At 43.6% G+C, this 25,907-nt stretch overlaps 1 protein-coding gene across 5 annotated transcripts in view; it reads left to right on the top strand.

The window, feature by feature from the left end:
- Positions 1–25,907, top strand: part of PMEPA1 (prostate transmembrane protein, androgen induced 1) — a 69,032-nt gene that overhangs the window by 28,957 nt on the left and 14,168 nt on the right. Inside the window, exon 1 of one of the 5 annotated variants that reach the window (XM_050918234.1) lies at positions 15,833–15,913. The exons of the other annotated variants lie outside the window; for them this stretch is intronic. The gene's annotated coding sequence lies outside the window, so the exon portion shown is untranslated. Of the gene's footprint in view, positions 1–15,832; positions 15,914–25,907 lie in introns of those variants that run through there. 5 annotated transcript variants of the gene reach the window in all.

The raw sequence follows: 25,907 nt of genomic DNA, 5'->3' as shown, positions 1-25,907 counted from the left end.
TTTGGTAGCTAAGTGAATAACAAAGCTCTTACGCTCTGCAGTAAGCGTATGCATAGTCAGTAGTTAATGATTTACTTATCAGAATATGTTCGGTTACAAGGACACAATTTCTATTGCAGCTGTGGAAGCTGTCTTATTTGTCTGGTTCTTTGTTAGCCCTGTCTCTGAGTTTAGTGACTGGGCTGCAAGTGGGCTCTGAAGACCCATTGTAAGATCTGTGGATTTCACTGTGCTGAAAGAAAGGAAACTTTTGGAGAAGTCAGTATAAAATCCTCTTCTTTCACTGCCATTGCTCTGTAAGCACCATGCTGACTGGCTTTCGTGATCCAGAAAATATCACTTATGTTTGGATACAGCAGTAATTCCCAGGTGATATCACAGAAAACAGCACTGGCTCCCCATGTATAAATTGCTTTTTATTTATTTGTGGTGATTGGGAATTTTCCATCAGAAAGATTTTCAGATGGAAAGTGCAGTTTTCACAAAGTTGCAATTTTTCATCAGGAAAATCTAAATTAACTATTTTTGTTTCATGCTGGTTTGAGCTGAATCAGACTATTTAATTTTGTTGCACTGACCCAAAAAGTTTTATTGGACTGATTTGAAATGAAACATTAAACTGCATTTCCCTATGGCACATTGCCTTAGAGGAGTTGACGTTTTGGCCTCCATTCTCTCCTATGGGACGAACTTCTATAATGCAATGCAGATTTCCTTCTGAAAAAGCTCTTTGTGGTGGATCATGGGAGGCACATGACCCAAAGTATGTCATGGAGAATGTAGGCTGACCAGGGAGCCTGGCCCATAGGGGAGAATAGGAGCATCAGGCTTCCATACTACGCATCCAAGATGGAAAATGCAGTTTTAATGTTAAACTGATTTGAAACAAAGCATTTCAGGTTCTTTCAAGAAACCAAAATAAAACATTTCAGTTTTGGGAATGTCAAACGTTTTGTATTGATCAAAAATGGTGAAATGAAATGTTTTGACATATCTGAATCAAAATGTTTTGGAATTCCCATTCCATGAAAAATTTTGAAATTTCAACTTTTCGTCCCTATTCAGGTTAAAAAAAAAAACTGTTGAAATGTCAGAATTTCCCACAAGATGGAAATTCCAAATTTTGCTCATCTGTAATGTTTTCAAATACTTTTTAAAACTATACTAAAATACACTCCAGGTATTTGGTAACAACCCAATTTCCTTAAGGCTGGGGGAAGAACTTTTGGGGGTGTTTGGTGAGTTCTGTTTTTACTTGTACAGTACTTGTACATTTCCCATTATTGTAGTATCTGAGTGTTTCACAACACCTCTGTGAGGTAGAAAAGTACTATTATCTTTGTTTACAGATGGGGAATGGAGGTACAGACTTAGTGACTTATACTCAAGGTTAGCTTGGACTTGAACACAGGTGTCCTGACTCTTAAGCCAGCATCCTAACCACAGGATCAGAAGAGATTTCCCAAAAATGTTTTATTTTAGACTAACAGCAAGACAAAAGTAGAGACTCCATGAAAGAGAGCATAGTGTATGCTCTCTCTCTGGTAACAGTCTGCGCTGAATTGAACACGAATTGGTTGCATTAGTGGAGGTGTCAGAGATCTGCAGAATACAAAGAGGCTAAGGGAATCCAAGCCCATTTAAACTGAACATATTAAGTCAGACAAGCAAATTCCAGCTCCCAGGGGTTTGGCAGACTTGATGCCAGGATGCGACGCTGTTTGCCTAGACTCCCTAGAGTGTTGCAACACTGACCAGAGGGACCCCGTGCTGTGGAAGCTTATCCCAAAGCATCGATTGGCTAAGAAGGGACAAATGTCGTCTGGCTCTTTCACTGTGATGGGATGTAGTTCTGAGTTTTATTTACTGAATATTAGGGCTGGAGCTTGCATTACTTTTGGCTTTCCCCTTCCCTTCCTGTCTAGTTCTATACGCGGCTCCTTCAATGTCTATACCAGCCTCTGTTCTCTAAGGCAAAGCCTGTATCTCCGCAGTACAATACTTGCCTTCTCTCACATTCAGACTGAAGGTCTAGACGCTTTCTCTACCTTTTGTTAGTGGGGGTCAGAGGTTAGGGAGTGTTCCCAGCCAGTCTTCTCTCAACTGATCAGGGAACGCATCCCAGAATACGGAGCTGTGCTTGGGAAAGGAAACGGGGACTCCGCCAGTGGGAGTAACCCCGCTATTTAAACATGCTCAGATTTATAATTATCAAGGCAGCTCCCAAAGAGAAATGTGCTTTTGAAATACAGTCAAGATTACTCCCACTCCAGTTCTTACATGCACAGATGCTCAGCTGACACCGTCTAAATAAAAACCTTTTAGCCTATGCCAATAAGTCTAGAGCAAACTGCCAAAAAGCATCTAGAACCAAGATACAAGACAAAGTCAGGTCTCAGTAGAGGACTTTATATATAAAGGAGGCAGCTGACCTGCCTCTGTCTTTTGAAGACCGCATACAAGATGGTTCAGTCTGTAGGGATTTATTGAATGTAATAGTGGAACTGCAAAGGTTTTCGGCAGATACAAAGCAAATAAACTCCCAGCAACAAAGCAGTTGATTCTTTTATGCAGATTTGTGAGGAAATATTTGTTAATTTTTATTTCTTTAAATCGCAGATGGTTTTGGTTGAAGGAGAATTGTTAACCTGCAATTTCAGCTTTATTCAGTGCACATCCTACCTTTCTCTCCTCCCCTGCCCCCTACCGCCCAGCTTCCCCTAAACTTCGCTCATATCTAGCTTTACCTGTCGTTGAACAGTTTGGGTTCAGTTGTGTCCCTGCTCCTAAAGTCTGTGTTTGGCCCATTGGCCTGATATCTGGAACTGTCAGATAAATAAGTTGGAAGCACGTTTATCACAGTCCCATGGAAAGAAGATAAAACATTTGGCAGGCTAGTACTTCTTTTCATTTAATTAAAAACCATTTAATAGTAACAGGGGGCTGTCAAATCCTGAAGTGCTTATTTAGGCAAAACTCTCCATGAAGTAAAATGATTCAAGATTTGCCCCGCTTCTGTATCTATATGTGTGTGTGTGCGTATCAGATGTGTAGAATGAGCATATGTATGATAGTATATACAGGAATATTCATCAGGATTCTGGGGACAATGAAATTATGAGCGTTTTGTGGGGGGAGGTTTGGGTTTTTTTCACTTTATTTGACATGATAAACTCCAAGAGAGGTTTTAAAAAGAATACAACCGATGGCTATTTCTCCAGATAGCTAAGGCTATTATCTCTGGCTTTTGCCAAAATGAGTCAAGGAAGAATTCTATATAAACTCCAGGGCTGATTTGACAGCTGTGGAATTGTGGCAGGTTTGAAGCCTGCTTGTTAAGCAGAAGTGATGTAATTTTTACAGAGCAAATCTGTCTGGTAATTTACATCTTGGGAGAGGTTGGAGTGGGAACAAAATCCAATAAACCTATTTTCCCCACCCCAGCCCAAAAACCCAGCTACTTTAACTAGGCTGGAAGTAGAAGCCTCGGTTCTGCAAAGCTGGCTTTGGAATCGGGGAGAGCCATTTTAAAAAAAACCAGAGGGTTTTTCAGTGTTGTGTCCAAGAGTGACTCTCTGAATTTCTCCATTCCAGTGTTTGGCAACTATGGGTATGGCTACACGTGTGGTCGCAGCACCAGCTTTGGGAGAGAGCTCTCCCAGTGCTGCACGTACTCCACATCCTCTACGGGTGTAGCTTGCAGCGCTGTTTACACTGAGGCTTTACAGCGCTGTATCTTGCAGCGCTGAGGGGGGTGTTTTTTTCACACCTCTGAGCATGAAAGTTGCAGCGCTGTAAAGCGCCAGTGTAGCCGTGGCCTATGTGAGGCCATGTGCCACCAATTACCCATGAAGACACAAACACACATGGTCATTCAAAATGGAGCTTTTGCCAGAGCAACTCTTTTTTTTATGAATAGGCCAAATATCTTGAGCCAGTGGTAGGGTTGCCAGGCACCGGAACGCCCAGTCGAAAAGGGACCCTGGCAGCTCTGGTCAGCACCGCTGACGGTGACATTAAAAGTCCAGTCGGCGGTGCAGCAGGGCTAAGGGAGGGTCCCTGCCTGTCCTGGCTCCACATGGCTCCCAGAAGTGGCTGACATGTCCCTGTGGCTCTTAGGCGCAGGGGCAATCAGGGAAGCTCCGTGCTGTGCTCCTGCCCTGAGCACCGGCTTCGCAGCTCTGCAGCACGGTGCCACCTGGCTGCCCCTGTACCTAGGAATTGGACATGCCGGCCGCTTCTGGGAGCCTTGCAGAGCCAGGGCAGGCAGGGAGCCTGCCTTAGCCCCACTGTGCTGCCGACCAGGAGCTGCCTGAGGTAGGCACCTCCCACCTGGAGCTTGCACCCTGAACACCCTCCCGCACCTCAACCCCCAGCCCCCGGTTGGAACTCCCTCCCTCACCCTAACTGCCTCCCAGAGCCGACATCCCAATCCCCTACCTCAGCCCTGACTCCCCCCCCCCTTCTGGAGCCTGCACCCCCTCTCACATCCTAACCCCCAGCCCTGAGCCCCCTCTTACAACCAAACTCCCTCCTGGAGCCTGCATCCCCTCCTGCACCCAAACTTCCTTCCCAAGCCTGCACCCCACAGTCTGTCCTGCACCCCAATCTGCTGCCCCAGCCCAGTGCCCACTCCTGCGCTCCAGACCCCTTATCTCCAGCCCAGAGCCCCCGCATGCACCCTGAACCCCTCTCTTCTGGCTCCATCTCAGAGCCCAAGCCCCCAGTTGGAGCCCTCACCCCCTCCCACACCCTCACCCCCTGCCCCAGCCCAGTGAAAGTGAGTGAGGGTGGGGGAGAGGAAGGCGGGATGGAGTGAGTAAGGAACTGGGCCTCAGACAAGGGTCAGGGCCTCGAGGAAGAGGTGGGGCAGGGCAAGGCTGTTTGGGTTTTGTGCCATTAGAAAGTTGGCAACCCTTGCCAGTGATTGCATTAGGTTAGTGAAGCGATTTGCATTCCTTCTCAAACCCTGTAGCCCATGCCCCAGTCTGGCTCACCTTGCACTAAAAATTAACCAATTGATTTCGGGATGCAAGCAGGATTTGCCATCTTGATACTTCTACAGTTCCTGCTGGCTAGCACACATGTTGTGCATACATACTCTGGGCCTAGTCCCTTTAACATCAATGGAAAGAGGTAACTGAGTGTAATGTGAGTCTGATTGGCCCCCTGCGAATACATATTGGCTCATCATCAGAGCGGCACCAAAAATCTTTGTGACTTCTCACTTTAAAAGAGTAGCTCCAGTCAAGATAGAGAGGTGATCTCTAAGCACCCACAGCCCACCAAATTTAAAACTGCTTGTTTTAACCCTTGTAGAAATCATCTCACATTGAGTAAAATAAAATACCCTTTTGGCCGTGGGTTCAATTCCAACCAGCGAATGCTTAGCACAAATCTAGATGGATAATTTTTGAGATGCATGTTGACCAGTGCTAAAACATTCTTATAAATGGCTTCTAAGATGCATATGCTACAATAAATGCAATACTTTTGTCTGGTGAGGATTCTGTAACACTTGACAGAATATGGCACAGGAAGCAATTAAGGGCTAATTGCATCTTTGGCCCGCAAAACCTGCAATGCATTTAACACTGCTATTCGTATAGGGGAAAATATTAAACTTTTCATAAGGGAAGAAAAGTATCCAGCTCCATTCTTTACTGCTCAATTTAGTAATTTCTTCCAGATAACCAACACATCTGTGTCAGTGCAATTAAAACAGAAATTCTGTCTAATGAACAGTTGTAGCCCTTGGGCTATTGCAGAATAAGCTGTGAAGTTGGGAACAGTCTTATTAAAATAATAATTAAGCAATGAGTGGGGGGGGGGGACACGCAAATGGGGTAAAGGGAATGTTATGGTGCAATAAACAGATAATTCGATTTTGAATTTAAAAGACAACCCCCCCTCCCCAATCCCACGTTCCACTCATAACTGCCACATGACGCAGCTAGAAAAGAAACTGTGTGTGCATCACTGCCTCCTCTTCAGAACATGCTTTTGATGCCCTTTGTAATGGCTGGCCAATTTTACTCTATCTTACAATAAAATGAAATCTTTAAAAGTCATAGCCTTACACTTGGGTTTTGCTGAAATTGTTGCCCTGTAGCGTTCTCTGTCAAGAACATTCGCTAATCTGTACTGCCTCACAGGTGTTGTAAATCTAATTCAGTTAAACCAAATCAGATATTTTGCATATTCTTTATAAATATTTCGGCTCTCAAACAGCTGATAAAATTGGGTCAAGGGGTGAGATGGTTCTTGTGTTGGCTAAGCTTTTAACTTTCTGTGCTTCTCCCAGAAAATGGTCCTTTTGTTAGTAAAAATGGTGACGCCCATTCGGTTTGCATTAAGTTGCCGTATGCCCCTAAGAGGAGAGGATGATGTCCATTCAGGTTGCATATCGGTGAAGGTAGACCAGTTGCTATTACATGAGGTGTAATTTATGTATTTTTAAGCCTGCAGCTTTGAAGGCAACAGTCAGGTTTTCTTTTTTATTTATATATGGTGATGCATTTTGTAGTTAACCCTTTATATAGAAAGGCTTCCCATTTTAAATCACTCTTATGTTCTTGTGCATCATCTAACACACTTGGAGCTGGGCTTTAAGTACCTAAACATCCATATTAAAGATTATTTTGCCAGACAAAGATACGCACATCTCTACTTAAAAACACATGCCAGCCAAATTCCATTGGAAAAATCTATTGAATGGTTTTGACAGAATATAGATCAAAGAGCTGTGGGTGTTTTTTTGTTTGGGTGTTTGTTTGTTTTTTTTTTTTTTTTGCTTTTTAAATGTTGGTTATGAACTCAAGTGATTATGAACCATTTTCATTTTAATTCCATCTGATAAATGGTTTCAGATGCAGAAAGCAATACTGCATCTTTAAATGGCTACTCTGTCTGCGCATCTCACAGGACTTTAAATGCCCTTTGTTATCACAGTCTAGACAGGATGCAGGCAGAATATTTGATATGTATAACTTATAAGGCAAAGATTTGACAAGGTTGAATAAATTTACCATTTATTTAAAACTGAATTTCAAAATATTTTTCCCTGCAGTCTTCTTTGTTTTCCTTTATTTTTATTTTTTTTTTTGAGAAGTTAGTACAGTGCGTTAAACTGCTTAGACTCGGAGAGGAGACATTAGCTTACTGCAGCATGCAGTACTTTAATTGCCCTTTTTATAACTGTCTAGACATCATGCAGATGCATGTTTGTGGTGAGAAGACATTTCCCCCTCTGGTTATATGATAGTCTGAAACCTTTACATTCACTATCTTTTTACTCCCCAATCCTGGAATGTACTGTTTTTCCCCCATCCACTCCCCAAATCATTTTACTTTCTTTTTTTCTTTTTTAAGGGGCACTTCAGTCTCCTTTTTGTTTTCTGCCTTTATAATATGTTACCTTGCAAGTGCTAACAGTTTCTGGGAAAATACAGGTAGGTAGGACGAGTATCTCTTGGGAGTTGCATGGGCAGATCACATTACAAAAGCCATGATTATATTTGATATATATTATTTGTGTGCATTCACATTGCGGTAAGAAGAATACAGCTCGGTAGGCCAGGTTTAAGAATGAAAATATCAGCACGGTTTGAATGGGTTTGTGGTTTTAGTTATGCAAATTAGGTGCATTAATTAACCAGTTGCTATAGCTACTACTTTATTGTTAAACAGTGGAAAAGGGACAAGCTGTGTCCATGGATAATCCTCCCCTCTGCCCACCCCCATCAAACTCTTCACCCCCACCTGAGCCAAACTACAATGTAAACTGCTATTCCCTGCACTCCCCTGAAATTCTCAGGGTCCCTGTGTTTACCTACACCACAGGCTTGCCCAAGGTGGAAGGGGAGGAAGCAGAGCTAGCCATCTGCTGCTGCAACCAGACTTAAAAAACCACGAGAGCCAAAAGCACATCAGGATATTTAGGTCCCTATAAAGCTGGTTAGAAGCCAAGCTGAAATCACATCTAGGAAAAGTGGGGAGGGGAGCAGAGGGAGGGGAGGGGAGAGAATGAAAGAGGGTCTCTTCCCCATCCCCTTGCTCTTGTGAAAACCTATTGTTGGTGTTGACCTTACTGAATAGCTGTAAATTTTCCACCGCAACCCCTAATCATCCATCTACCTTCTGGTTCCTACGTGCAGATTGGGAGAGGTCTCCGCTGGAAGGGGGCGGAGAGCAGATGTCTCATGGGAATTCCAGACTAGTCCCGCTTCTGCAGTAGTGACCAGTGCATATAGTAAACAGAGATAGATTTCTGATTTTATAAAATAATCCTTGTGGCTGGAAAAGGAACAGGGGAATGGTCTTTGAATGAGTTAAAAACAGAATTCTTCTTCTTCAAAAAAAATATGCAAACACCAGTGCTTGCTCCAGAAGTTAGTTAGCCTTCGGGCTGTAGCCACAATTGTAATGGAAATAAGTTTATTACTCTCCCCTCTGTAATTTTACCAGGCCCATGATATTCCTCCTCGTCTACTCCCCCGCCTCAGGCACTCAAGCCAGTTTGATACTAGAACTAAAATACTGAAATGGTGAAATGCAGATCAATTTGAGATTTTTGTGAGTTTTTTGGATTTTTTTTTCTTCTGGTAAATTTTATGGCTACAATTGACATTTTCTTTACTTCACAGAAGCAACTGCCTTGTGATGTGTCTCTCCCATATAAACAAAAGTTACCAAACCAGGCAAGGGGCACAAAAGTAGAGGAAATATGAAAATGTAAAGATATTCTTTTGGTTACTGCATTGGATTAGGAGAAGATCTAGCTTCAAATCCAACCACATCCTTATGCGTAACTCTGGGCAAGTCACTTTTGTCTCTCTGTGCCTCGCTTCCCTATGTGTAAAATGGAGTAATAGCATTTCCTCTCTCCCACCCTTTGACTTGCCTACAGAGTCCCCTGTCCTGCAAACATTTTGCTTCCCAAGGAGTCCCATTAGAGTCCATAGAACCCAATGAACTATTAGAGTCAGTAAGATGACCCACCTGAGTAAGGTTACACATGTGCCTAAGTGATTGCAAGACTGGGACGTTCACCTGTAATATCTTCAAGGCAGGGACTGTATTTTTGGTGTGTTCATGGTTCCTGGCACAATTTCAGTCAGGGCTTCTTGGTGCTTCTGTAATACAAATAATAATATAACCTGGGCTGTAATGGAACTGTTGTCTAAATAATGAAAGTTAGAAGGGGCTGATGATTCATATAGGGAAAGAGATGATCAGCAGACTATCACGTGAAAAACCTCTTCTTTGGTCACAGCAGACAAAATGTTGCAAAACTGGCCTTGTAGTGCATCTGGTCCCAAGTTCTGAGCTGTCAGGTGATGAAGCAAAGCACCAGTCAGAGTGAGATGTTCTCAAATATTACCTTCTCAGACTAGCAGTGTAACTGTGTATCTGTGCAGGGATCATTTATTTATTTGTATTACAGAGCCCAGCTGAGACTAGGGTCCGATTGTGCTTGGTGCTGTACCTGCACATAGTGAGAGATCATCCCTGCCCCAAAGAGTTTATAATCTAAGGCTATGTCTACACTACAAAGATAAATCGACTAGTGTTAGGTCAACTTACAGCTGCTGCATTAAGTACTACGGTGGCTGATGTCCACATTACCCTCTTTCTGTCAGTGGTACACGTCTTCACAAGGAGTGCTTCCACTGACTGAGGAGGGGCAGGGAGGGGACTGAGAGTCAGGGCTTACAGCTATACTCAGCTGGGAGCAGGGGGCAGGGAAATCCACGTCCAGAGTGCAGTCGGCTGCCATGCTCCCGGTGGCAGCCCGGTTTGGAGCAGAACAGGCAGCACTGCCTGGCTCGGTAGCCAGCTTTCTTGTCAATTTCACAGCTCCAGCCAAGCCGTGAAATTGACAAGAATGACAGCCAACAATGGCTGTAAGGAATGCAATGTCTACGCAGACACTGCGTTGCCCTAACTACGCTGACAGAAGCCCTACTCCTCTCGTTGAGGTGGTTTTATTATGTCGGCATATCAGGGGAGTTACACTGGCGAAGGAGCATTTCAGTGTGTACATCTCTGCTGTTTTGTTGACAAAAGCTGACTTTTGTCGACAAAATTATGTAGTGTAGACAAGGCCCTAGACAGGTTGTGACTTTCCTATGCACGTTGGTGAAGTTACTCACAGAAGTAGTCTCACTGGTGCCTCATGTACAGTAACTACTGACTATTGCAGGTAAGGTCCTGAATAGTCCACGAATCCTAAGTAGACAAGTCAAACAAAGGGCTGGCTAGAGGGAGGGAGGGAGTGGCAAAAAGAGATTAACTGATTTGTCAGCGGTCACACAGGATGCCAGGAACTGAACCCAGTTCTTCAGATGCCCAGGCCACAGCCTGACCCACAAGACACTCATTCCTTGGGGCTGGGGTGTATGTAGGTATATAGCAGTGTTCCCCAACCTTTTCGTCTGACAGGTGCCAGACGAAGGACCACTGCGGTGGTGGAGTGGCATTTTGGCGGCATTCCTGTGGCAACGCCTCTCGATGATGCTGCTTGCCATCAACAAGCGGCATCATTGAGAGGCGTCCCCGCCAAAATTCGGGAGCGACGCCTCTCGATGACGTCGCTTGTCGACAGCAAGTGGCGTCATCGAGAGGCATCCCCGCCGAAATTTGGGGACGATGCCTCTCAATGACATCACTTGTTGGCGACAAGCATCATCATCGAGAGGCTTCCCTGCCAAAATGCCACTGAAATTTGACGGCATTTCGGCGGGTGCTCTCCCAGGGTCCAGGACGTGGGCGCATTAAGATGGCGCCCGCGGGCACCGCGTTGGGGACCACTGGTATATAGAATACACATGTAATTTTCCCTTTATTTCACTATTCCTTGTCCAGATTCAAAACTGCAGAACTTACATAATTTAATGGGCTTTGGTGTGATATTTCTGACAATGGCTCAAATATATTTTCTGCAGTAGCATTTCAATAGCAGCAGGAAGCAGAGCCAGTTACTAACCTACAGAAAACAATCTATTGTGCCTCTACCAGAGAGGATCTAGACTTTCACAAGTAAGTGTGGAGCTGCATGCGAAAAGTCCTACGAACACCAGCCAGCTCTCCAGTATGGTGACAAACAGCTTAAAAGAAGATGGGAGTGGAAACCCACTCCATCTAATTGCTGTTAGTTTTCTGGGGAGGTGGCAAAGCTCTCCTTGGAAGAGGTTCACTCTCCTTAGAGAGTCCCTAGCTGACAATTTGATCAAAACAGATGTGGGCAGCAACAAACATCTATTTCTATAACTAGAAACAAATTTGGTAATTGCCTCTTTCAACAGGACTTGCTCAAGCAGGAAATGAAATTCCTAAATGGCAGTTAGTAAAGTATTTATAGCAAGTTCTTAAATGAGACATACTCTTTTGTCATGAGTTTCTGATGGCTGGGGAAAAAAACCTATCCAGCAGCAAACCACATATTGATCCAGAGTGTTTCCAGTGTACATGGGGCTATTCGGTCTTGTTTTAATAGAAGTTTAAAGCACTCCTACACCAAAGCATCTTTTGTCTTTCAGAGCATATATACAGGGCTTGATTCTGATATTTACACCACCGTAAAGCCATTGATTTCTGTGGAGTTGCTCTTGATTGATGCCAGTGTGATTGGAAATTGAGGTCCACAGTCTCTCTTACTTTCCTCTGTACAAGGCCTCATGCAGAACTGGAAGTCTGGGGGTTATTGTTGTGTTTTGGTCGAGGATAGAGTTGGGATCTGACTTTTCTCTCTTTCAGCAGGAGAGGTGGGTAGTGCTGAGAGATCATGCCATAAAGTTTCAGCTGTTAATTATTGCTGTTGCTAAGGAGAATGAAAGGGGGACTTCAGAGAGTGATTGGGGGGCTTTGTTTCTGGTATTTGAGCAGTCATCTAGCTATGGTAGCTTTGTAGAGTTGACAAGGGATGGTGAAGTAGCTGTTTTTGCTTACTCTTTGGTCAGTGATGGCTAGAGGAGGGGTTTTAAAGTTTTTATAAAGTGTAGTTGGTCTGTAAGTATAAAATCAGATTCTGAATTTAAAAAGTAAAGTGACCATCCGTGCTCTTGGAAATAGTTTCCAAAGTGGTATACAAACTGTGGACCGTCCCTAAACTCCAGTGGGCTTTGGAACTGTCTCTCTATGCATAAAATATGTTGGTTCAAAAGACTTTGTGGGGGAAACTGGGCAAAAAAGGGAGTTAATCTTTAAAAGTGTCTCACTGTCCTAAGGGATAGCCAGTGTGTTCATAAACTCTCTCCAAAACTCCTATAACATTGGTTAGTCCCTTCCCTGTCCCTCATTCCTTCCTGCCACCCCCAAATGTAATGAACCTCTTCCAACACGGTGCTGGACTCACTTATTGCCAACTTGCTGTTCTGTTTTTTGTTTTTGTTTTTTTAACAATTACTTTAAAACAAAAAGGTGACCCAACTGAAAAAATCTGCTGATTTTTAACATTAATGAGCGTAAAGCTTCAAGTAAGTGCTAAGGATTGTCAGATAGATCCTTCTCTTCCATTCCTGGGAGTTTTGGCTTTGAACTTGATGGACTCTTATTCCTTAAGGCTGTGTCTGTGCTAGCTGGGGTAAACTCCGATCCTAGCACTATAACTAGCAGAAGTGTGACACACTTGTGTTTTAGGGCAATCGTCAGAGCAGGTCTAGATGATGCTGTGGCAAAAATGTCCAAGCCTCATCTACGCTGATGCCACTGTTGCTGTCACTGGCAATCATGAAATGAGGGTGATTTTGTCCCAGAAGGTTAGGTCCTAAGAACTCACGGCCATAGTTTGTCTGTGACTCAGATAACTGATGACGCTTGATTATCCAGTCTGATGAATGAAAAACTAAGCTGTATTAAAGTGCAGTTATGGTCTGAGAATTGACATGGAGGGTGACATCTTGGTGTTTCATCTTTCTCGAGCAATGATTTCTCTTGCAAGCTAGCTCCCTTTCTGAATCATGGTGTAATTTGTTACTCCTTACCCCCAGTGCTACAGTTCTCAAGCTGGGATCAGTATGTATATCGTGCGGTGGTATTTCTGCTTTGTACAACACAATTGACCATGTTGACTCGGGAAATATAATTTAGATATTAAGTGTGCTGAGGATGCATGAAGCAGAACTGAATCAAGCTCACTCTTCCATAGTTATGTACCTAGTTCTACAGTGCTGGTTATTATGGGCCTGATTTCAGGCTCATTTATGTCCATGTTTTTCGCCTGTATAACTCCGCTGACTTTGAGACAGTAACTCCTGCAATGTATGTGAGATCAGGATGGGGTCCTATATTCTTTTTCTTCAGTATATTCTATCATGCATTGTTGACAGATGTACTTGTTGATCTGATGGGTCTTTTCATTTCTGGTTTAAACTGAGCTGATGTTATTTGGAAAGTAAACAGACCAATATGTGCAGTAACAACCAGATGCCTTGTTTGGTCCATATTTTCTCACAATGACCATCCTCCTGATGTGCAAGTGATAAACTAATGAAATCTACCATCTTAGGGTTTGCCCTTCCTTCTCATCTTCTCCAGCTTTGGTCCTCGTATGTGTTATTTGGGATCTGGTGGGCGCAGTAGCTATAAATCAGGAGCTGGATTCTCTGCTGCGCAACCTTTGGGCAGCTGCTGAGTTCTGGCTCTTGTAAGGGCTGAAACAGCTCCCAACATAAGTTAGAGATGCTCCAAGGACAGCAGGCCTCTTACATTGGGAGAGCACAAAGCTGTTCATGTCAGCTCGATGCTGCCCCTCTGACCAGGGGAATTCTCCCCTCTCCTTGTGTTCCTATGTGGGTGGAGGAGTGGGAATTGGCCCCTACATTCTCCTTTGGATAATCAAGGCATCGCAGGTAACCCAAAAGGCAGGCGTTACACACCAGTTCAAAGCTGTATTCAGAGCTTTGGAGCAGAGCCCAGAGCTGGAGCACGGAGCATTGGAGCTGCACCTTTTTGCCTGGAGCTGGAGCGGAGCCGGAGCACAGCTCCAAAGCCCTGGCTGTATTCCTAACTATTAATATGAGACTTTTGTAAATCTTTTTTTTAAATCACCAACAAAACTCCTAGGGAGTCGTATTCAAACTCTCTGCTCTGTCTGGAAAAACTGGGGACTGGGGTCTGAGGTCTGGCCTTGCTGCTTGACTCATGTAACACTACAGCATTACGCCAGATACTCATGTATCTGAACCTGCAGCTCGTCTCAGCTCTTCTCACTCAAGCAGATTGTCTGTTTGAATCTTGCCTTCAAAGAGGTGCTGCTTGTTCCGAAATCTTCACACAGTGCACAGTCAACTTGTGGAACTCCTTGCTTGAGGAGGTTGTGAAGGCTAGGACTATAAAAGCGTTTAAAAGAGAACTGGATAAATTTGTGGAGGTTAAGTCCATTAATGGCTATTATCCATGATGCGTAAGGAATGGTGTCCCTAGTCTCTGTTTGTCAGAGGATGGAGATGGATGGCAGGAGAGAGATCACTTGATCATTAGATGTTAGGTTCACTCCCTCTGGGGCACCTGGCATTGGCCACTGTCGGTAGAGAGGATACTGGGCTAGATGGACCTTTGGTCTGACCCAGTACGGCTGTTCTTACGTTATCTCCCAGGAGCTCTAGCCATTCCATGATTTAGGCACTGCCTCTCAAAAGCCAATAGAGCATTGTCTGATATTAGCGACAAGACTTTTTGGCCAGTGTAGACCTTACTGTTCGCTCACAGTGTGGGTATCTGGCTTTAGAGCATGAGGTACAGGGTTTTGTTTGTTTGTTTTTTACTGAAGTGATTAAGTCTCTATTTGGGCAGATCCTGATTTTCAGGGCATGCCAAGTACTGGGAGGCTGTAAGCTCTTCATGGCAAGAACTGTTTATCTTTGTACAACACCTTGCAAAACAGGGCTGTGGTCCAGACTGGGGCCTCTGGGCATTACTGCAGTACAAATAATAGGCATGCTTTGGAACTTGATAATAGAGGAAGGAAGTTGTCTGACTGTATCTGGCCATGCTCGTCAACATCTGACAGATATGACGGGGTATCTTCTTCTCCCTCTTCCATTCTCCTTTTCAAGAACCAGCACTTGATTTTCATGGCTTCCGAGCACCCATATCTCCTGCTGACTCCCACTTGAGGTTTGGGTGCTGAGCCCTGCTGAAGATCAGGTCCATAAGGTCTGGTGAAAGGCAGCATCTCTGCTTGCCTGGCAGCAATAGATTGTGGGCCTGAGGCTGCAATGCCTAACCTTAATTGGCCTGTTCTTTGGGAAGCTGCACATGCAGCAGGTCTCCCTTCAAGTGCAGGTGATGAGTGGGGTCCTCCGGGCAGCTGGCCCAAAGGGAGGCTGTGGTACAGAAAGTTACAATATTATTCAGGGTCACCCACAGGATTCAGGGGGCCTCGGGCAAAGCAGGGGAGCTGTGGCACTTGTACTCACCCGGCGGCTGTTCGGGTCATCGGCGACATTTTGGCAGCGGGACGCCCTTCAGTTGCTCCATGTCTTCAGCAGCACTGAAGGGCCCCCCGCTGCTGAAATACCACCAAAGACCCGGAGCGACTGAAGGGCGCCCCGCCATCGAAATGCTACCAAAGACCTGGACCGCCGCTGGGCCAGGGCTCGCAGGGCCTGGGGCAAATTGCCTCACTTGCCCCCGCCTCTGGGCGGCCCTGATACTATTAAAGCAATCCAAAGTCTGGAATAGTGAAAAGAATTTTCCTACCGAAACTGGGTACACAGGGCTCCTGCTCTTCCCTCGTTTCCAAGAGCTGCTTTTTCTTTTCTCCCGCAGGTCCTGTGGGGCATCTTGTTCTAAAGTCCTACAAGTCACCACACAGGCTTGAGTTGACTCTCCTATTATTGATGGCAGTCCAGTGTTCTGTATGTCCAGCATCCTACTGTGTCTCCCTCCCTTCCCCCATCAAGCCTGTCAGGTACAGAATTATGGAAGCTAGAAATGGGGAAGGGTGCATGGAGACCTATTGGCCCAAAATCCCAAATAGGGGTGCAGAACACTATGGTGAACACCGCCTGATTTAGGCATCTTCTCTCTCTCTCTCTCTCCTTCCCGCTACTTGTCTTATATCGTTAACACCTGAACCTGTCTTAAAGTCAAAATCTTGCGCTGTCTCTGTATTTTCTTTACAGCTGGTTCTACAAAATGGCACTGCCCTCAGGGACTACAAGGAATCTGTTCAAGCAAAAGACGCCCAGGGTGAGAGGGGGAGGGAAGAACGTGAAAGGATTAGAAAATCGGGATGAAAATAGAAACTAAGGTTGTGCACATAACTGTTACATTTTGCTTTGAGAGTCACATTGTTAGGGCAGCCGTTTGGCTGTTGGAGGTGTTAATGGAAAATCAGAAAACAGCACATGATCAAAAGTACTCATCATGGATTTCTGAACCTCTTTTCATTAATTCCTCCAGATACTTCTCTCTTGCTTGGAGGGAGGGAGAGAGAGAGAGAGAGAGAGAGTGTGTGTGCGCGTGCGCCCCCTGTTCCGAGACCAAGAGAATAGTTTTAAAAGACCATTTGGGACAGTGGGACCTTTTTAAACCCATATAAGTTGATGTTTAGTTGCCAGAGATTGTAGAGGAAGTTGAAGTGTGTGGCCAAATGTATCACAATGCCACCGCTTTTAGACAATAATGGTAGACTGCAGCTTTATTGTAGTCAGCAATTCACTTCAGATTATATAAACTTCAGAACACACTCCTCAACCTCATTGTTTCACTCAAAGCAATTTTAGATGTAGGAGAGGACACTGTATTTTGGTTGAATTGAAAAGACATTACCCAATCAGAATGTTATTGTTTTAAGTGAATTCTCCTCCTGATGTGAGATGACATATCACACCAACTTGTCTAAACTCTGCTAGAAGTCCTTCCCTATTCTGTCTCTTCACTGGCCTGAGTCAAATTCATAAAGTGAGACTTCACAAATAGCTGCAAATGCTTTATGGAGGAGTAACAAAGGAACCCTAGAGTCTGTTCCCAACTCTGCTACTGTCTCCTTATGTGACCTTGGGCAAGTCCCTTAACCTCTCTGTGCCTCATTTCCCAGTTCTGCAAAAAAGGGTCTGCAAAGTTAGATCGGTATTTAAAGTTCAACAAGACCCTCATATGCAATGCACTATGTAAGGGCAAAACGTTCAGTGCACAGAAGTAAGACTTCTCCATTCAGCATTTCTGCATTATGCTTGCATCTTTGAGCAGGATTCCATTTTCTTGAGCCACTGGGTGAGATTTTAAGGGCTCCAAAGGCTGCTCACCTCAGTCACAGGGAGTCATCCCAGTGTGGCTGACAGCGGTGTCTCCCATGACAGGTTACACTCTAGCTGCTAACCTAACTTAGAGTCAGTTAAGTCTCTAAAAGATTGTTCACTCCTCTCTCCCCTCCCACTATCAACCGTGTCTGTTTCATGAATTCACATAACCCTTTTTATACATCTTAGACCAGTGGTGGGCAACCTGCGGCCCGTGGACCGCATTAGGCCCATCAGGGTAATCCACTGGCGTGCCAGGCCATGAGACAGTTTGTTTACATTGACCGTCCGCAGGCGCGGCCGCCTGCCCACGTTATCTCCAGCAGTGCTGTGGCTAAGGGAAAAGGATGCTGAAACTGACTAGAATTAAATTCTATCAACACCTTTAAAGATGAACATCCTCAAACTACTCACTGTTAAAAGAAATCCTCAGTCCCCTGTCTTCTGAAAACTGTTCTGATAGTCAGGAGGATGTTACTCAAGTTGCACTTTAGTTCATTTTCAAGAAGCAAATTTTAAATCTGTTAATAGCATTTACTGAGCACTGGTAGTCAGGCAACAGGAATCTTTTTTGTACAAAAGATACCGTGTTAAATATCCCAGGGTAGCTAGCTACACAAGTTATTTGAAATATCTTAGACAAATTCAGAATCAAAGGCAAATAAATGTTCAGTGCCGGAAATAGTTCTTTGGCCATTCTGTTAACTTCTTGGGGCCCATTTCTCTGAAAAATTTGTCACGTTTCTTGAGCTTCTTAATTAAAAAAATGATACCCTATTTACAGAGGAAACTGGCCTGTTTGAGAGGTGTTGATTTGCAAACAGCCCAGGTCCAGGAACACGTACCAATTTATCCCTCCTGTAACTCTGAGGCAAGTTCCATCTCTGTACACTCTTTCTTTCCCCTTAGTACTCAACAGGACAGTCCCTTATCACTTATGCAGAGCATGACCAAAGTCAAGATAAAACCAAATTTTCCCTTAAGCAGAACCAGGCTAGGTGAAAGAAAACCTACTTAGTACTTCTCCTGAGCAGTGCTGATAATGACATTGGCAGTGCAAGAAGGTGGCTGTGATTCTGAGAGAAACGTTGTTTCCAATGGACTCTAAAACGTGTAATATAATAAAATCTGTGTTCCTTTCTGTTTTCTTCTTTACAGTCCCAGGAATTCTTACTCACTTCCTGTTTCTTTTTTCCCTACTAATTTAATTAGCCTTGATATATAGAGATTAGCAGTAGATGCTACTGAATGAAAGCTGCAGCTGAGTTTCCATTATAAACCCGTTTTTGGCCCCCTCTCTATAACCTGGTTTTAATAACACTGGGAAATTTTCAAAACTTTCCCTGGTATAGACAGGGCTTTTCTTGTTATACCTTATGCCTGTATTCGCCAGGACTTTCGACCCCCTTTGCTTATTTCTCAACAGCCGCTTTTTATGTTGGTCGCCTGGAACTGTCTGAGGGTCAGAGAGGGGCAGGAACTTGACTGAGGGGGCAGTGGAAGAAAGACGTTGAAAAGAATTGACTTTGTACAGAAACAATCAAGACTTTTTACTGGTCCAGTTTGTGCCCCCTCTCTCTGTACCTCGAGGGACTCCCTGTATGTGGATCACCCCATTTCCACCTGGACAAGGAGCTCAGTTACCTCTAGGGCTGTCTCTGTCCCCTCCCATGGGGTCAGCGCTGCTTTTCCCTTTTCTGAGTTCTGTGCTAGAGGAAAGTAAGGAGTGGAGAGCCTGGGGGGATTCATACTATTCTAGCCTGACAGACCTTACCTGAGGAAAATAGAATGATGTTCTTCTGCATAGCCCCCTCCTTGGGCCTCCCACAGGCCAGGAGGTTCAACATTTAGGACACCTCCACTGGACCTATGCTACCAGGGGAACATGGAGGTGCTGGGCAAGGTGGTACAGATGCAGAGGGGCCCACCATTGATCCCTGAGGAGGGGGTTTGGGAGTAGGCTGAAACATATTTGACACTCCTTCCAAACTCTATGGAAAACCTTTCCAATGGGATGATATGGGTTGAGCCTAATGGAGATTTACTTCCCCAAAGCAGCATCTTTGACCCTCCTGCAGTAAATCTGGTGCACAGGTGGGTAGGGAATGGATTACACACAGGTACACACCCTGATCGTCTCTTAGTCCTGGCTCAGCACTTATCATGTGTGAACAGTGACTTGCTAAAATAATTCAAAATGCCACTGCTTTGATGCTTCCTTTCACAGAGGTCTCTAGTGTCCAGCCAACTCATAGTGCATGGGCACAGAGGATGTGAGGCATCTGCTGTTATTTCGGCATTTGTTAGGGTTCACAGCAAAAGAAGTGCAGACCTGTGGAGTATGTGGGCAAATACTGCCTGAACAATTATTATAAATGGAAAACTGCCCTGTCACCCGTGATCAGATTCAAGAGAGAGAATTAGCCACATGGTTTTAGCAGGAAATAGGATGGAAATTTTTCTTTCTTTCAGTGACAAAACTCATCAAACTGTTACTCCCTTTTTACTTTAATTTGTTAACACAAGGAATTAACGTCTCAGAAGAGTAATCTTGTATCTATATAATCTATATAATCTTTACTGTTGCTCTAATGTGTAAAGTTTGTCTTGAAAATGACTGTGATAAGTCAGAGCAACGGACAGAAGAATCTTCATTCTGACTCACTGCGTGGTCTTGTCCAAGCCCTTTAACCTCCGCTTTCCCTGTCTGTAAAGTGAGGATAATAATACTAATCTGCCTCAGAAGGAAAATAAGGCCTATGTATTAAAGTTTTAAAGCTCCCTGCTGTCCTTGGAAGGATCTATTTGAAATGTTTATGAGAGTGAAAGTATGGCCTTATTTAAATCAATAGCAAAACTCTCATTGACTGCAGTGAGGTCAGGATTTCACCAAGAGCTTTTGCACATACGTGAGCTTTTTGTATGTACAAAATGACACACACAGTTGTTTACATAAAAGTGTTCTTGCAAAACTGGAGGCTGACCTGAGCCTGGCTGAAAACTTGGCCCTAAGGGAATGTACCATGCTCATAAGGGCTTGCCTGCCTCTGATGCCAGCTGCCTCATGATCTCGCTGCTCCTGGAGCAATCATAAAATATAGTTTCAGATGCTCTCTTCAGAGTGTGCTTCATTAAAACCAATGGTGATGAGTGATCCGCCACTGGTTTTGATGCCAGTCTAGGTAGGTAGCATCCAAAAATTCAGGTGCACATCCCAAACCTTCTGGGTTGGAAAGTGAGCTGTGAACCTTTAAAAAGTGAGGTTTTCTTACAAGGTGCCTGGTATTCCAGGATTGGATGTGGTGCATGGACCGCCTTTCTTCTGATACTGTGATTGAGCCACCTCTAATCCTGGCAAATACTGAAGAGTGCATGAAATTTTCTGAAGAGAAGTTTACAAAATTCATCAGGAACACACATGTGGGGTATGGTTCAGGATCTAAATTGTGGTCTAGATCAGTTCTCTGTATCATCTGAACTGCCCCAGAAACCGATTTAAACAAGGAATTCAAATTACAGTATCAAGAGCATTTAGATGAAATGGTTGTCCAAAGTAAAAGAAAGCATTAGAGGAATCCATTTCACCAAGACTTCTTTTGACTCTGAATTAATATGCTTAACTTTAAGTCTTGCTAAAAATGTTCTTTAGTTTCAGCCCAGTTTACCATAGCATGTATGACCTGTGTATTCTTTACCAATTGGTAAAACAAGAAAATGTAGTTGCATTACCATCTTCAAAATAATTTGGCCTTCTCCACCGTCACCCCTTCTCTTGCATTGTATGTAATACACGTAATGACTGAAGCCTATGGATAGTAATAGAACTGTTCTGACTTGCAGATTGTATTCAACTGAAAGCAAAGGTCTTACTGGAAAATACTCTTCTGAAAACCATGCTGTACCTTTGTACCTTACAGATTTAGGGTGGGTTTTTTTTAATTAGTTCAGCAGAATACTTTCCATACATACCTTGTTCTCCTACAGCCGTGGCGTATTGGCTTTCATAAATAAATGGTATAGCAGAAAAGAACAGTTATTGTTATGTATTCTGTATATGGGAACAATAATTGTAAAATAAGGGAATACATTTTAAATCACATTTCAAATGCATCACAAGTATCATGTGGCAAAGCTGGTTCTGCTTAAAAGCTGAATACTTGCACCACCTGATACATTTGGAAAGAGTAATGATCATTGGTAATAGTATGAATATTAACCCAAATCACTGTTTTCTTTTTAAACAAAATGTAAACCTTTTGTGGATGAAATGCTCAATGGACATAGTATTTGAAGTGCTCCTAGTAGCTATCAGAAAATTTGTTCCTTTCAATGTCTGGTTCAATTTGATTTTAAATTCTAAAGAACCAGGTCTTCATTCAAATAAGTAGGAAATCTTAGCTCTGGTATTCTTGGAGCCTAGATAAATGGAATGGTTTGCCAGTTGAAAGTCACTCACATGGGGCTGGTCAGAATGACAATGAGTTGTCCTCTGCCTTGTCACATAGGCAACAGTTACTAACCAGATTAGATTTTCATACATTTCAGACACTTTCAGTTCCTAATACCTTTGTGGGCAGACAGAAGTGCAGGCATGACCAAATTTGCACATGGTTGTTTTTAACCAGGAAAGGAGGAGTTGTTCCTCTTAGCTCATAGACAATTTCTTTACAACAGTGGCACCCACACTGTGCAAGGCTAAGGGTGCCATTTGCTCTTGTTCACAAATTTAGACAAAAAGTCAAAATAGCTGTGTGTGAAGCTATAACTCTGTGCACTTCTGTCATCTGGGGTAAACTGAATAGGCTGTGTTTTTCGTTGTCCACAAGCTTTGGGAAGCACTTTGGGCTTCTGTGTTTGATTTAATGTAACACTATGATCCATTATGAAACTGTTATTCAAGGACAGATTAGTGACAGAAACTTGAATGCAGCACTTGATAAGTGATTGCACTTGACCCTAAATATCAATTTCCAGAAATTTGTTAATCTCTAACTATATCTATCTATATATATAGAGAGAGAGATCACGCACTGATCCCAAAACTGGCAGTGTCTGCCTAGACAGAAAATATAGAGAAGCAGGTTGTCACTTAAATGTGGTGTCTGAACCTGTTAGTTTGAAATGTATTCAGGAGTGAAAATTATGCTAAATTAAATTAGAGTGACCTTACTTTGTATTTGGAAGCCAAATTTGTCCATCTCATAAAGCCTGGTGCATTCATAACACCTCCCTGGGGGAAAATTACAGACAGAAATGGAATGAGGTCTCTTCTAATTGAAAAATGACGATGATTAGGAAGGCAAATACAAAAGGAGTGGGGATTTTTTCTTTTTCTTATTTTTTTCTTAAGACACCTGTAGAATTATAAATTATATTCTTTGCAGTCACCCCTCCCTCCCCCCTCCACACCCCATTTTATTTGCACAGTGGCTGAAGTGCTTGGTTTTAATATACTTTAGGGTTTATTAATTAGTTTGACTCTAGCCATTTGGATGAAATTTTACTGTGTGGATCCAGCTTTCCAGGGAGTTTTCAATGGTTTGAAAATGAAGCACATGAATACAAGTTAAAACAGAAGGAGGAGTTGGCATAAACTTTGATCCTTCAAGTAGATCTGGCCCTTTTGAAGCTTGAAATGAGCAAATTGTGTGGGAGTATTTTTTATTTATTTTTTGGGGGGGATTTTTTTTTTCAAAAGGTCAGATTTAGGGGCATGAATGTTCTTCCTATAGTGATACAGCACATCTCAAAACATCTTACTTAGCCACAGGCTCACACACTGTGCTGCTCACTGCAGGCTAGAGTTTGGGACCAGAATGAGACTTACAGGCATCTCACTGATGCAATCCCCATAGGTAGCAGTTGTGGTGGGAGCAATAATGTCCAGATACCTGGAGCTGCTGGTGTCTCTATCACCCTGTCATCTAGACTTGCTCTGAGAGTTGCTGATGCATTGTCCGCACGAGAGGCACATTGATGGCAATATGATGGTGAGAAATCTTTATTTATAAAACTTGGGGTATCCCTCATCCCTTTGTACATCTCAGCCAGGTGCTAAATTCAGATTCTGATCTCTAGTCCAGTAAAAATGTAGAGTCCCTCTGATAGTGATTTTTAGGTGCATAGGAGCCATTTGCTTCCCCATGCAGATGAAGATAAATGATCAAGGACATGGGCATAGATGTAGGCACTGACTTACTGAGTTGCTAGGGGGTACTCGACCTCCCGCTTCACCCCAGACCCTGCCCCCACTAACTCCCTCCTCCAAGCCCCCGCCCTGCTTCATCCCGCCCTCACCCTGCTTCCTTCTCCCACCTCTTCCTTCCTCTCACCCCCCCCACCTCCTGCATGCCATAGAACAGTTGATCCACAGCAGGTGGGAGGTGCTGGGGAGGAAGGGGAGGCTGAGCATGCACTGTTTTGTTTTTCCTGTGGGTGCTGCAGCCCCGGAGCACCCACGAAGTCGGGACCTATAGGATATGAAGAGAGAATAGCTGAAATGAGAGGAGTGGACCTATGATATTGCAAAAAATATGCTTGTAGGATGTTGAGATTAAATTTCTTAATTGGAGGGGAAATTACTTTTGTAAAGTTCTGATCCTGTTTATAATGTTAATTTTCCCACACAGCACATATTGTTAAACTAAATTATAAATTTAAACAGCCTGACTCATAATCAAAAGTAGTGAGTGCTATGTGATACACCGCAGAACCATAAATTTCATCATCTCACCTGCACTCTGCCCACTAATCTACCTCATTTGAGTATTCGCTTCTAATATTCGAAACAGCTGCCTTTAAAAGAAAAGTAAAAAAAACCTTGCCAGAAAGAAATATTTCCTCTTCTCTAATAATCATATCATGTTAAAATAATAGCTTTTGGCACCTATGTTGTAATCAGCCAATCAAATTAGTGGCAAAGTAGGCAATGTTTGGTACTGGACCGGGGCTAGAGTATCAGACTTTTAACCTATGCCCCTAACCCTTACACCATCCCTCACCTTCCCCATGGGGAAAACATCCTTTGTTCAATTGCAGACTCTCCAGTCATGATACTTTTGTGTATGGAAAAGCTGTTTTATGTGACTTTTAGAGGACCATAAAATTTGAGGTTGGACTCATGGTAACTAAGAGTTTTGCAGGTGGGCGGGATATGAAAAACACTCCCAGATGGCTTTAGCTTTACTTATACCAACAAAATTCCTTAAGCAGTTTAGCAAGACCTGGCTAATTGATGTGTCTCACACCCATCGTGTGAGAACTTTTTCTTTAGAACCAGCTAGTCTTGTTTTTTTTTTTTTTTTAAGAGTCTTCAGAATCTTTTGGAATAGAACCATGTCCTTTTTTAGGTTTTATGAGCCATTTGGTCACCGATATCACTCTTTCTTTCTTTCTTTATTTATTTATTTAAAGTGGCCAAAACATATGTCACACTTTATCACCGGCAAAGTTGACTTGCCTCCTTAAAATCCAGCTTTGTGTAAATAATGCAGCAAGCAACACATTCCATCATGTGGGATGGTTGTTTATCCAGCTGATGGTCTCTGTCACAAATATGTAGGAGGGAAAAGAGGGCTCATCACTATAAAGATGCAGGGCCGGCTCTAGCGTTTTTGCCATCCCAAGCACCAAAAAAAAAAAGCCGCTATCGCGATCAGCAGCTATTCGGCGACAGGTCCTTCACTCCGACAGAGAGTGATGGCCCCGCCACTGAATTGCCGCTGAACGGCCGGACGTGCCTCCCCACTCTTCATTGTCCGCCCCAGGCACCTGCTTGCTGGGCTGGTGCCTGGAGCCAGCCCTGAAAAGGTGTGACATTGTCTATGCCCTTCTGTTTTGTACAGTAGCTGGACATGGAGAGTTTCTAATTAGAACTGATGGAATATGGGAGTTTAGAAAGTTACCTGAATTTGAAAGGGATTGTTGCAATATGCTGAAATGGAGTCACTGAGTAACTTGGGCATTTTGACAAGGGCAGGGTCATTAGAAGTGGAATGTTCTTCAGCAGCGCACTGTCTAGACTTTGTGCCAAGCTTAGTTACAGAAAACGCACAGGACCTTTGCTGGGATAGTTCAGAGAGAGCATAAAGAGTTCAGACCGGAGTGGCAGACCAGAACTGCAGCCTGAGTAGCAGGCAGTCTTTGTATCTGCTGCAGTTTTAGTTGCTATCTGTACTTTGAAAGGAGTGTCTGACAAACTCTTGTGAATCCAAGTGCATGTATAATCCCAGGTGCATTCTGAACACCATATTGCTACAGTACCCAGTCATCTTATGTGACCTCCATTTTTCTTCTTGAATAATTAAATGGGGTTCCTCTCCAGATTTCACATGATTGGAAAAGTAGGGGGGGGCGTGATGAGGATATTTGCTGGAAAGTATATTGTACAGTAGCTGGACATGGCGAGTTTCTAATTAGAACCGGTGGAATATGGGAGTTTAGAAAGTTATCTGAGTTTGAAAGGGGTTGTTGCAATATGCTGCCAACTCTTGTAGTCTAGCCACCCCCAAAGGAAAGTGAACTGGGACTCTCTACCCCCTCCCCCAACGGCATCCATCCAGAGCCTTTGGCTCTGAATAAACATCTCAAAGGAACCTTCTTTTTTTAAAGGGGGTTTGGTGTTTCCCAGTGGGCCGAGGACCATAATAGCCCCAGTAGGAA

The sequence above is a fragment of the Gopherus flavomarginatus genome, chromosome 11 (genome assembly GCF_025201925.1).
Source record: "Gopherus flavomarginatus isolate rGopFla2 chromosome 11, rGopFla2.mat.asm, whole genome shotgun sequence".
NCBI classification, from domain to species: Eukaryota; Metazoa; Chordata; order Testudines; family Testudinidae; genus Gopherus; species Gopherus flavomarginatus.
This window is presented reverse-complemented; position numbering and strand designations above follow the sequence as displayed.